Below are 11693 nucleotides of genomic sequence, written 5' to 3'. Positions count from 1 at the left end.
TTTTGTTACACAAGGTTTGGCATTCAATAAGAAATTATCAGACATATCTGGAGACAAAACTGAATGACTGAAAATCAAGAGAAGAAAAATTTTAAGGGCCGATAGACCTACACATGTAAAATTGCATGGAAGTAAATAAACACACACATATGCACACGCACAGGCACACATATACACACAGGTACGAGTAAAACTGGGGAAATTGGAATAATATCGTATCAATGTCAGTATCTTAGTTGTGATATTGCATTATAGTTTCACAGGATATTACCATTGGGGGTAACTGGATAAAGGGCACATAAAATCTCTCTATTATTTCTTGCAACTTAATGTGGATTTATAATTATCTCAAAATTAAAAGTCTAATTTTTAAAAGATCTCTAAAGGAGATTCATAGAGTGGAGTTATAAGACCCAGGCTTGAAAATAATTATGATTAATATAACTAAGAATGTAGATGACAAATAGAATTTCAACAGAGAACTGTAAACTAAAAAAATAATCAAATGAAAATTCTAGAACTGAAAAATACATTAACTGAACTTATGAACTCAGTAAGTCTAACAGCAGCCTGGACACAGATGAAGAAGGAATTGTGAACTCTATGACCTCAAAAGAAATGATCCTTAAGAAAGACTGAGGGGAAAGAACGAAAGTACAGGAAAAAAAGCATAAGATTAATATGGATAAACCCACGCACATATGGTCACCTTATCTTTGATAAAAGAGGCAAGAATATACAGCGGAGAAAAGACAGCCTCTTCAATAAGTGGTGCTGGGAAAACTGGACAGCTATATGTAAAAGAATGAAATTAGAACCTTCCTAACACCATACACAAAAATAAACTCAGAATGGATTAAAGACGTAAATGTAAGGCCAGGGACTTCCCTGGTGGTGCAGTGGATAAGAATATGCCTGCCAGTACAGAGGACACGGGTTCGATCCCTGGTCTGGGAAGATCCCACATGCCGTGGAGCAACTAAGCCCGTGCGCCACAACTACTGAGCCCATGTGCCTACAGCCCATGCTCTGCAACAAAGAGAAGCCACTGCAAGGAGAAGCCCGCTCACCGCAACGAAGAGTAGCCCCTGCCCTCCGCAAATACAGAAAGCCCGCGTGCAGCAACAAAGGCTCAACACAGCCAAAAATAAGTAAAATTAAATCTTTTTTTAAAAAGTAAATGTAAGGCTAGACACTATAAAACTCTTAGAGGAAAACATAGGCAGAACATTCTATGACATAAATCACACACAGCAAGATCCTTTTTGACCCACCTCTTAGAGTAATGGAAATAAAAACAAAAATAAACAAATGGGACCTAATGAAACTTAAAAGCTTTTGCACAGCAAAGAAGACCATAAACAAGACGAAAAGACAACCCTCAGAATGGGAGAAAATATTTGCAAACGAATCAACAGACACAGGATTAATCTCCAAAATATATAAACAGCTCATGCAGCTCAATATCAAAAAACAAAAAACCCAATTCAAAAATGGGCGGAAGACCTAAATAGACATTTTTCCAAAGAAGACATACAGACATACAGATTGCCAACAAACACATGCTCAACATCGCTAATCATTAGAGAAATGCAAATCAAAACCTCAATGAGGTATCACCTCTCATCATCAGAATGGCCATCATCAAAAAATCTAGAAAAAATAAATGCTGGAGAGGGTGTGAAGAAAAGGGAACCCTCCTGCACTGTTGGTGGGAATGTAAATTGATACAGCCACTATGGAGAACTGTATGGAGGTTCCTTAAAAAACTAAAACTAGAACTACCATATGACCCAGCAATCCCACTACTGGGCACATACCCTGAGAAAACCATAATTTGAAAAGAGACATGTACCACAATGTTCACTGCAGCACTATTTACAATAGCCAGGACGTGGAAACAACCTAAGTGTCCATCAACAGGTGAATAGATAAAGAAGATGTGGCACATATATACAATGGAATATTACATGCCATAAAAAGGAATGAAATTGAGTTATTTGTAATGAGGTGGATGGACCTAGAGTCTGTCATACAGAGTGAAGTAAGTCAGAAAGAGAAAAACAAATACCTTATGCTAATGCATATATATGGAATCTAAAAAAAACGGTACTGATGAACCTAGTGGCAGGGCAGGAATAAAGACGCAGACGTAGAGAATGGACTTGAGGACATGGCGGGGAAGGAGAAGCTGAGACGAAGTGAGAGAGTAGCATTGACATATATACACTACCAAATGTAAAATGGATGGCTAGTGGGAAGCAGCCGCATAGCACAGGGAGATCAGCTGGATGCTTTGTGACAACCTAGAGGGGTGGGAGGGTGGGAGGGAGTCTCAAGAGGGAGGGGATATGGGGATATATGTATACATATAGCTGAGTCACTTGTTTTACATCAGAAACTAACACAACATTGTAAAGCAATTATACTCCAATAAAGATATATTTTTTAAAAGATTAATATGGGACATAATGAAAAAATCTAACATGTAAGGAGCCCCAGAAATGGAGAGAGCAAATAGGGCAGAAATAATATTTGAATAGACAATGAGAATTTTCCAAAAACCATTGAAAGACATTAAGCCAGAGATTCAAGAGTCTCAGGGAACTCCAAGAATGAGAAATGCAAACAAAACCATAACTAGGACTCTGATAGTGAAACAGCTGCAAATCAAAGACAAAGAAAAATTCTTAAATGGTCTCAGAGAGAAAAGATGCATTACCTTCCAAGGATGGATGACCAGAACAACCGCTAACTTCTCAATAAGAAGGAATGGAAAAAGGAAGACAATAAAATGACATCTTCAAAGTGCTGAAAGGATATAACTGCCACCCTAGAACTCTATATCCATTGAAGGCCCTTCAGAAATGAGGAGGACGTAAAGATGTTTTCAGACAAAGGAAAAACAGAATAGTTATTACCAAAGTTTTTTGTTACCAACAGAGCTTCTCTTAAAGGACAGACTAAAGGAAATTCTTTAGGGAGAGGGGGAAAAGGTCCTGAAAGGAAGTATGGAAATTCCAGTGAAGAACAAAGGAAAGGGTGAGTATGCGGCTAAACCTAACTTAATATTGATTGGAAAAAAATTATGTCTGTGAACTTTGAAATTCATGGCAGCAACAGAATTAAAAAGTGGGAAGAGGTAAAGGCAATTAAAATATTCTAATGTCCTTGCAGGGTCCTGGAAGTAGTAAAAGTATTAATTTTACATTAGAGTTGAACAAGTCTAGGATCGATATTGAATCTTCCTAGGGTAGTCACTAAAAAGACTGTAAAAGAATATGTAACTAACCAGTTACTACAGGAGAAAGAAATAGAATAATAAAAATCCAAAGAAGGCCAAGAAAGGGGGAAAAAAGGAACCCAGAAAGGGAGGGATAAGTAGAAAATAGCGAGGTGATTGACTTAAACCTAAATTCAATGTCAGTGGGTAATTACATTAAATATTAAAAGATAAATATTCCAATGAAAATATTAATATTGTCGAACTGGACTTTAAAATAAGTCTGTAGGAAGGTTGAAATTAAAAGGGTAGAAAAATATATACCATGCAAACACTAACTCAAAGAAGGTTGGTGTAGCTATACTTAGTTCAAAGTAGACTTTAAGACAAGAATCACTGCTAGAGATAAAAGACACATTTCGTGATGATAAAGAGTCAGTCTCTTAGGAAGATATAACAATTATAAATTTGTATGTGTGTATTAACACAGCATAATTATATAAAGTAAAAATTGATAGAAAGAAAGGAAAAGTTGACAAGTCTGTAATTGTAGTGGGATATTTGAACACACCTATCTCAATAATGTATAGGGCTAGCAGAAGAAAAACAATTCAGCATGAGTACAGAACATCTGAACAAAATGATAAACAAAGTTGACCTAACAGAGCAACTACAGAATAGACATTCTTTTCAATTACATGTGAAAATTTTACCCATACTGACTATAGTAAGTAAAATAATGCCCTCCTCCCCCCACCAAAGATGTCTACTTCCTGATCCCCAGGACTTATGAATATGTTGTCACATGGTAAAGGGAAATAAGGTTGCAGATGGAATTAATGTTGTTAATCAGATGACCATGAGATAAAGAGATTAACTAGGATTATCTGATTGGGCCCAAGGTAATCACAAGGGTCCTTAGATATGAAAGAGGCTGAAGAGTCAGTGTCAGAGGAAGGCAGGAAGTGTTTAGAAACTGAAAAAGGGAAAGAAATAGCCTTCCTTAGAGCCTCAGGAAGGGACGCAGGCCTGGGGATACCTTGATTTTAGCCTGCTGAGACCCATTTCAGACTTCTGACTCCAGAACTGTAAGATAATAAATTTACGTCATTTTAGGTCACTATCCTCCCAATATCTGTTACTTGCAGCTGATGCAGTTGCTAACTGATTCCAGGGTGTCCACCATTAACCACTCTAAACTGCAGGAGCAGTGCATGAAGAGGTGTAGCTAGAATGTAGGCTGAATCCTGGGGACCGACAAGAGCTGAGTCTGAAGAAGTAGGGTAGGATCCTATCCCCCCCATTCATTTATTCATATAGTTATTCATGAAACATTTACAAAGCCCCTACTCTCTGCTGGATCCTGTGTGAAACACAGAGATGCAGACGTGAATAAGACCAAGTCCTTGCTCTCAAGGAGCTCACGGGGGAAGACGGAGAATTAAACTCAAGTACAAAACAGTGGAGAAGAGCCGTGGCGGGAACATGCACCAGATGAGACGGGAGTACAAAGGACTTTTCTGGTTGTAAGTGGTGGAATCCCAACGTGTGCAAGCTAAGACCAAAAGAGTATGGGCTCCTTTAGCCAAAAAAGGAGGGACGGGCAGAGGAAGAATGTGGGCAGAGAGGATGTGTGAGCAAATGCAGGGAGGTGAGGAACAGTGTAGAGTGTGTGGAGAGCCATGAGAGCTGGAGTGGCTGGAACATAAACACAGGGGAAGGAGAGGCAAGGAGATGGAGGTGCCCACGGGCCATGCCACAGGCTTGAAGGCCAGGTCGTGGCATCTGGATGTCACTTGGTGGGCGCTGGGGAACTGTGGAGGGAGGGAAGCAGTTGTTAAGGAGAGGAATGCAGTGGTGAAATTTGGGTTTTAGAAGTATCGCATTGACTGTGGTATAGAGGGTGAATTAGAGAAGGGCAAGACTGCGGTCAGGTAGTCCTATTAGGAAGTTATTGGCAATAATACAGGTGGGATCATGGAGCTGTGCACATGAAGAGTGCCATGAAGATGGCCAGAAGGGGCTGTAATCAGGACATAGGAGTTAGAACCAGCAGGCTTGTGACTGATTTGAGGTGGGTGACGGCAAGGGGAAGCGGGAAGGACAAGATTCCCTGATTTCTGACGTAGGCAACTGCAGGTGGTGGTGGTGCCATTTACTGAGACAGGGATGCAAGAGAGCAAGTTGGAGGAAGATGGATTCACTTTGGGACACTGAGTTTGAAGGGTTTGTGGGACATTCTGGTGGAGATGGCCAGGGGGCATTTGGATATTTAGGCCTGTAGCTCCAGTGAGAGGCCTAATCTGGAGAGAGAAACACAGGAGCCATCAGAATCTACAAGGACATTGACAATGGAACCGTGGGAGTGGATGAGATCCCCAAAGGACAGTCCTTAAGGTGGCAATTCTCAACAAGATGTGTGTGGGGTGGCATAACTCCCTGGAAGAGTGTTTGGAATCACCAGAGAGGTTTTCCAAAATACACACCCAACCCTCAATTCCAGTAAATACTCTACGCAGCATGACCAAGGGAAACTCTTCCTGATGAGGCGGTGACCTAGGGTAGGAAGGAATTTGAGACCATTGATAAGAGGAGGGTCAAGGCGGGCACAGAGATCAAAGGAAGAAGGAGCCAGAAAGGAAGAGAGTTTTGAGGAGACCCAGGAGAATGAGGTGCCCCAGGTGTTAGGATAGAGCAGTGATTCTCAATGGTGAGTGCGCACCAGGGGTGCTTGTGAAAAATACAGATTACTGCCCTTCACTATTCTGATACTTTGGCGCCTTGGAATCTGCATTGTAAAGAGTTCTGCAGGCACTGTCTTTGGGGTGGAGAATTTCACGTAGATGGGTGTAGTCGACAGATTTATGCCAGCAGGGGGATGGGTCCACTAAGATAAAGACTAAAAGGGTCTATTGGATTCTACTCTTCAGGAGGTCACTGGTAACCATGGAAGAGGGAATTTTGGTGGTGTCGTGGGAGTGGAAGCCAGATTGCAGTGGGCTGAAGAATGAATGGGAGGTGAGAAAGAGAAGACAGCAAATATGGACCCCTTTTGGGAGAAGTTTGGATCAGAGGCGGAAGCAAGAGCTTCATCCCCCTCAAAGGCCACCTTCCATCTCTTGGAGAAACTTGGCAAAGAGGATTGAGGAAATCTGGAGGCTGAGTCACATGTCCCGTGGACCCTCAGAACACGCCAGGGAGGCAAGCTGGGAATCGGCAAAGGCCTGGCGCACCTCAAGCTTCCAAGTCTCAAAGCTGAACCTGCTGGGCCTGCCTTCACCTACCCATTCCAAATCCACTCTACCATCTTCTCCATCCGAGTGATCTTTCCATAACCCAAATCTGCCCGTTTCTGCCCTACTTAAAACCCTCCAGCAGCTACTCTCCCGCACTCTCACCTCACTTCTCTGAACCTGGCATTCAAAGCCCTACTTCCCTCTGCATCTTCACTTCCACTGTCTTCACCATCCCCCTTCCCACTTGCACCACATTCATCATCTACCCAGGCCTCATGGAGCCACCAGCAGTTCCCCAGTGAACTGTGTGGACCCTCCCAGCCGCTGGTCATCTTAGACTCAGCCAACTCAAGCACCACCTGTTCCGAGAGTTAGTTCCTCCCTCCTTGGAGAGAACCGGCACCTTGCCCACACCTCTACCAGAGCACAGGTAGAATGAATTACTCTCTATCTATTTGTTGACATGACTTTCCCCACACTGGACTGTGCCTTCTCTGGGACTAAGGTCCTCATCTTATTCCCCTCTGAATCATCAGCACCTGGCCAGGACTGAGTTCCCAGTAAATGCCAATGAATGTGAAGTGGGGTTCCACCCTAAGTACCCATCATGATAGGGTAGATGGTTAAAATATGGAACACCCCACTGACCCTTTGATCCACCAATCAAATAATTGAATCTGCAGGTTCTTCTCCCCTCCCCCCTTTCCCTTCTCCCTAGTTGTACTCATATGCTCAGATTAATTTCTCCTAAGGGAAAGAAGAGGCAGGCTCTGGACAATGGTATCTTTAGGTCAGATGGTACAATGTCTCCCACGGGCTAGGACTAGGCAACTATTAAGAGGGTGTGCTGCTGTGCAAGAGCCCCTGGGTTCCTTCTCCAGGAACTTAACCTTGATTTTTTTCCTTTTACAAGCTACTTAACCTCTCTGAACCTTAGTTCAGATGGATGTGGTTACGAATACTATTCGAATGGTGTTCGTAACCACATCTCATTGTGGTGAGAATCAGGTGCGATACTCATTGTAATGCTACTTAATATTAGGCTTTTGAGATCCCAATAAAGTGGCATCTTAGGGTCACGACACAGACAAATTGCATTTGTTATTTCGAATGACTAAAAGGAACTCTCCAGGCAATACTGCTTTTCAAAGTTTCTCTAAAATGAGAACTTCTTAAGGTACCCGGCTCCTCAGGCTCACTTAAGACAACTATAAGTGAAGCCCCACCTCCCCAACCTCTAAGCCACGCCCCTTTCCGCACAAATCTCTACGTTGTGGGCCCTTCAACATTGATTGACGTTTTTATTGACCAATAAGAAGTAAAATTTCCGTCAACGTCCGGTGAGGGGGCAAGACTTCCTTGCTGTTGCTAAGACACTCTTGTTTCCCTCCTTGACAACCCTGGCGGGGGTGCACTCGCTGAGGCCCTGGCTCCGGCCCCCGCGGGAGCAGGTGAGGCCCGGGGGAGCGGTGGGCAGCCGGGCGGGGAGGGCCGGCCCGAAGCGGGGCCGGGAGACATTGCGGGGCGGGCGGGGCCTCGCCTACCGCGGAGGCCCCACCTCAGCCTCCTGCCTGTTGGTCCCCAGTTCCAGGTCCTCCCAACCCCCATTTCCCTCCACCACCACTTCGGGGACCTGCGAGCTCTGTCGAGACAGTTTCGCCGTCGCGACTCTGCAGGCCGCTCCTCCCTACCCTCCCGAGGTCCCCTCCAGCTTCACGATCCCCCGTCCTCCCTAACCCAACTCCTCCTCGCGCCTTGATCCCCTATCTTTCGCAGGGTAACCCCCTCCTCCCGCGGGTGGGCCGGTGGTCGCCATCGCCTCCCCCCAGACCGCTTGACTTGGGCAGTTGACGACGTGCTGGGACTCGAGGCTGGTCATTTCCCTTTTTGGCCTCAGTTTCCCTATTTGTAAACGGGAAGTTAGGTTGAATGATCTCTAAGGTCTCTTTGACGCTGACGTTCTACGATGTGATTCTTTGACCCAACTGTAGGCTTCCCTGACGATGTGGTCCTTTTGGGAAGTTTCGGGTGTAGTGAAAAGGACTTGGCAAACCTAATTTGGATTCCCAATTACAGGACCCTAGCAAGTTACCTAATCTCTCTGGAGTCCAGTCTGAGTATATATAGAATTAGGAACCTGCAGCACATCTCCTTTGGGGATTCTGAGGATAATATGAACTTCCTTCCTTTGTCTCTTATTTCCGCACATTTTCCCCGTCTGAGAAGTGTCACCAGCTCCCTTATGGTCAGCTGTTATTTCTCCGTTTCCCCTACAAATCCACATCGCTAGCTCTGATCTTTCTCCTGGGCTTCCGTGGTTAGGGAGAGTTTGGGAGTGGGGGTTGGAGTAGAGATTGATATATTGATGTGGTGCTTGGCCTTGGTGGCTTCCCTCCTGCCCTGATAATCCATTATTCCATGATTCCCTGCTCCTGATGAGACACCTCCATTTGTGTATCTCACCAACAGCTTAAACTCAGCAGTTCAAAAATCAGACCAGCCCGCGTCTTTATCTATCCATCTGTCCTACCTGACTTCCCCTGTCTGTCTCAGTGGCGTCACCATCCTCCTGGGGCATCCTCCATCACTCTGCCACGCCCGTCCCACTTAGGCAGTGTCAAGTCTTTGATTGGGCCTCTGCAAGGGTCTCACATTCTCTCTATGCCTAAAGCCACCATCCTGGTTCAAGTTTTTAATGTCTGTCACCCGGGCCATTGCTGTAGCTTCCTAACTGGTGTTCCTACCTCCAGTCTCTCCTCCTGTTAACCCAGCCCACCAGAATAATTGCCCCAAAACACAACCATGTCACCAGCCCCCAAGACACTTCCAAAGGGCTTCTCTTTCTCCACTAAAAATATCCATACTTCTTAAGCCTGGGTCTTAGGGCCCTGCTATATATCCACAACCTGACCCCCGTATCCATACTTCTTAAGCCTGGGTCTTAGGGCCCTGCTGTATATCCACAACCTGACCCCAGTCTTTCTTCCCAGCCTACTTTCTCTTTTCTCCCTTGCCAAGTTCTGTCCTCAGGCCAAATTGGACTGTTGGACTTTCCCAGAAAACGCTTTGAGCTTTCTGCTTTGACATCACTGTGTGTGTTCATCTCTCTGCCTGGAAGGTCTTTGCTCACCTCGCCCACCCATCAGGATTCCCACTCACCTTTTAAGGTCTGACTCAGATGCTGCCCCTACCACCAAGCTTTTCTTGCTGTCCTCTGCCGCCTCCAGAATTCTCCTATTTCCTCTATCTTTGCACCCGGCTTGTGGCGCTTACTGCTCTCTGCCATGAACCGTAGTTAATTCCTTGTGTATGTGTGTGGGTCTGTCATATTGGATTGTATCCTCCTTGAAAGCAGAGACTGTCTCTTGTTTATAGCAGAGTAGTTGGAAAAGCTTAATCCTGAAGTCATATATAGCTGATTGAATCCTAGCTCCTCCGTTTATTAGCCGGGTGGAAAGTCACTTTGCTTTTCTCAGCCTGAGTGTTCATCAGAGAAGTAGGGATAATAGTGCCCATCTGACAGAGTTCTTAGGAGGAGTAAATGAACACCCGTCCTGTTGTCTTGTTCAGGGTCAGTGCTTAATAAGTGTTATTGAATGGATTTGATAGGTCCTCTCCCTTCCCAGGGGGCAAATGAAATATAATTTAATTACAGTTTAGATATTTGTTGGGCTTCTGCCATGTGTCAGACATTGGACTTGGTGCTCTCGGTGTTCAGGAGAACAGAGCAAGTCGTTCAGCCCCAGGTGATTGTCTGGACTCACGAAGCACTGCTGAGTCGTGACTGGTTGTGAGATGTCACCAATAGTTAGCGATTGTGACTGATTTTTTAAAAAAAGTAAATCAGGGCTAACTCCAACTCATTTCTGTGATAACGTCATTCTCAGTCCCTTACGTTCAAATCTGTTCTCTTGAGTGGGAAAGGAGGGGGTAGGTGGGAAAGTGGGGGGTGGGAGACTGTGGAATCTGCTGTCTGTAGTAAGCATCTGTTCTCCTGTGGAGCTGATGTCTGTGATAGTTATGGCTTTTTGTTGTACTTTGTATCCTGACAAAAATGTTTGGATTTGGGTATGTCCGTTAGGGTGTACCACACGAGTCAGTGTTGTTTACTGCACCATCTTATACATAAAGAAAATGTCTTGATCTCTACCTCCTCATCTTTCTCTCTTCCTCTCTCCCTCTTTCTTTCCTTCCCTCCCCCTGGTTTAAGACACATCAGAAGTTTTCACTGGACCTCAGTGAAATGAGAAAAAAGAAGGGTGATGTGAAAAAAAAAAGGCTTGGTGTGCATGAAGGGTAACTCTTTTCTTGAGCAGGACTGTTCTTTATCCTGCGATCGTCTCTTTCTTACTCTTAAAACTTTCTTTTATAGTAGATGATGCATTTTTTAAAATAAATTTATTCATTTATTTATTTATTTATTTTTGGCTGCGTTGGGTCTTTGTTGCTGTGTGCGGGCTTTCTCTAGTTGTGGCAAGCGGGGGCTACTCTTTCTGGCGGTGCACGGGCTTCTCATTGCGGTGGCTTCTCTTGTTGCGGAGCACGGGCTCTAGGCGCGCGGGCTTCAGTAGTTGTGGTGCACGGGCTTCAGTAGTTGTGGCGCGCAGGCTTAGTTGCTCCTCGGCATGTGGGGTCTTCTCGGACCAGGGATCCAACCCGTGTCCCCTGCACTGGCAGGCAGATTCTTAACCAGTGCGCCACCAGGGAAGTCCCAGGTGCATTTTAAACTGATTGTGGAATCCACATCTTCGGTGTTGTTTCCTGACGTCACCACTGACATCTTAGACGAACGCTCTCAAGTCCTTAGGTTCCTTTCTCCTCACCTTACGAGCTTTGCCCTTTGTTTGCCAGAAGGCAGAGGGCGGACGTGTCAGGGAAAGGCAGGAGGATAACCAAGGTGCCGAGTGTGTGTGTAGCCCCGATACGGCTGGAAGTCGGAGGCCTGCCTGGACAGGGGGCTGGACCAGTGGCTGCCGAGGATTGACATTGTTTGTGTTACTGTCTTGTTTCCTACTTGCTTGTGACAAGAAAGCAAGCACAGAAGGTAGCGTCAGAAGAAGAGACATGGGCTCCGCTCCTGGCTCTGTCATTGCTGGCTGTGTGCCCACAGGCCAGCCTGCAAACCTCTCTGAGCCCCAGTGTCTTGTCTGAGAACTGGGAGCGGGTGCTGCCCTCACAGGTTGTTACGGGCTGAAATGAGGCAGTAAGTGTGAAAGCGCAGTGTCACCACTCTA

At 45.1% G+C, this 11693-nt stretch overlaps 1 protein-coding gene across 4 annotated transcripts in view; it reads left to right on the top strand.

Moving 5' to 3' along the window:
- Positions 1 to 7816: 7816 nt before the first annotated feature.
- DNAL4 (dynein axonemal light chain 4) overlaps positions 7817 to 11693 on the top strand; it is a 29368-nt gene continuing 25491 nt past the window's right edge. For all 4 annotated transcript variants that reach the window (XM_027107682.1, XM_027107681.1, XM_027107685.1 and 1 more), the window contains exon 1: positions 7817 to 7910. The gene's annotated coding sequence lies outside the window, so the exon portion shown is untranslated. The remainder of the gene's footprint in view (positions 7911 to 11693) is intronic.

The sequence above is a fragment of the Aethalodelphis obliquidens genome, unplaced genomic scaffold, assembly GCF_003676395.1.
Source record: "Aethalodelphis obliquidens isolate GAN/ISIS:26980383/991018 unplaced genomic scaffold, ASM367639v1 scaffold8, whole genome shotgun sequence".
Lineage (NCBI taxonomy): Eukaryota > Metazoa > Chordata > Mammalia > Artiodactyla > Delphinidae > Aethalodelphis > Aethalodelphis obliquidens.
Note: the sequence above shows the minus strand (reverse complement) of the source record. Positions and strands in the feature narration are given on the sequence as shown.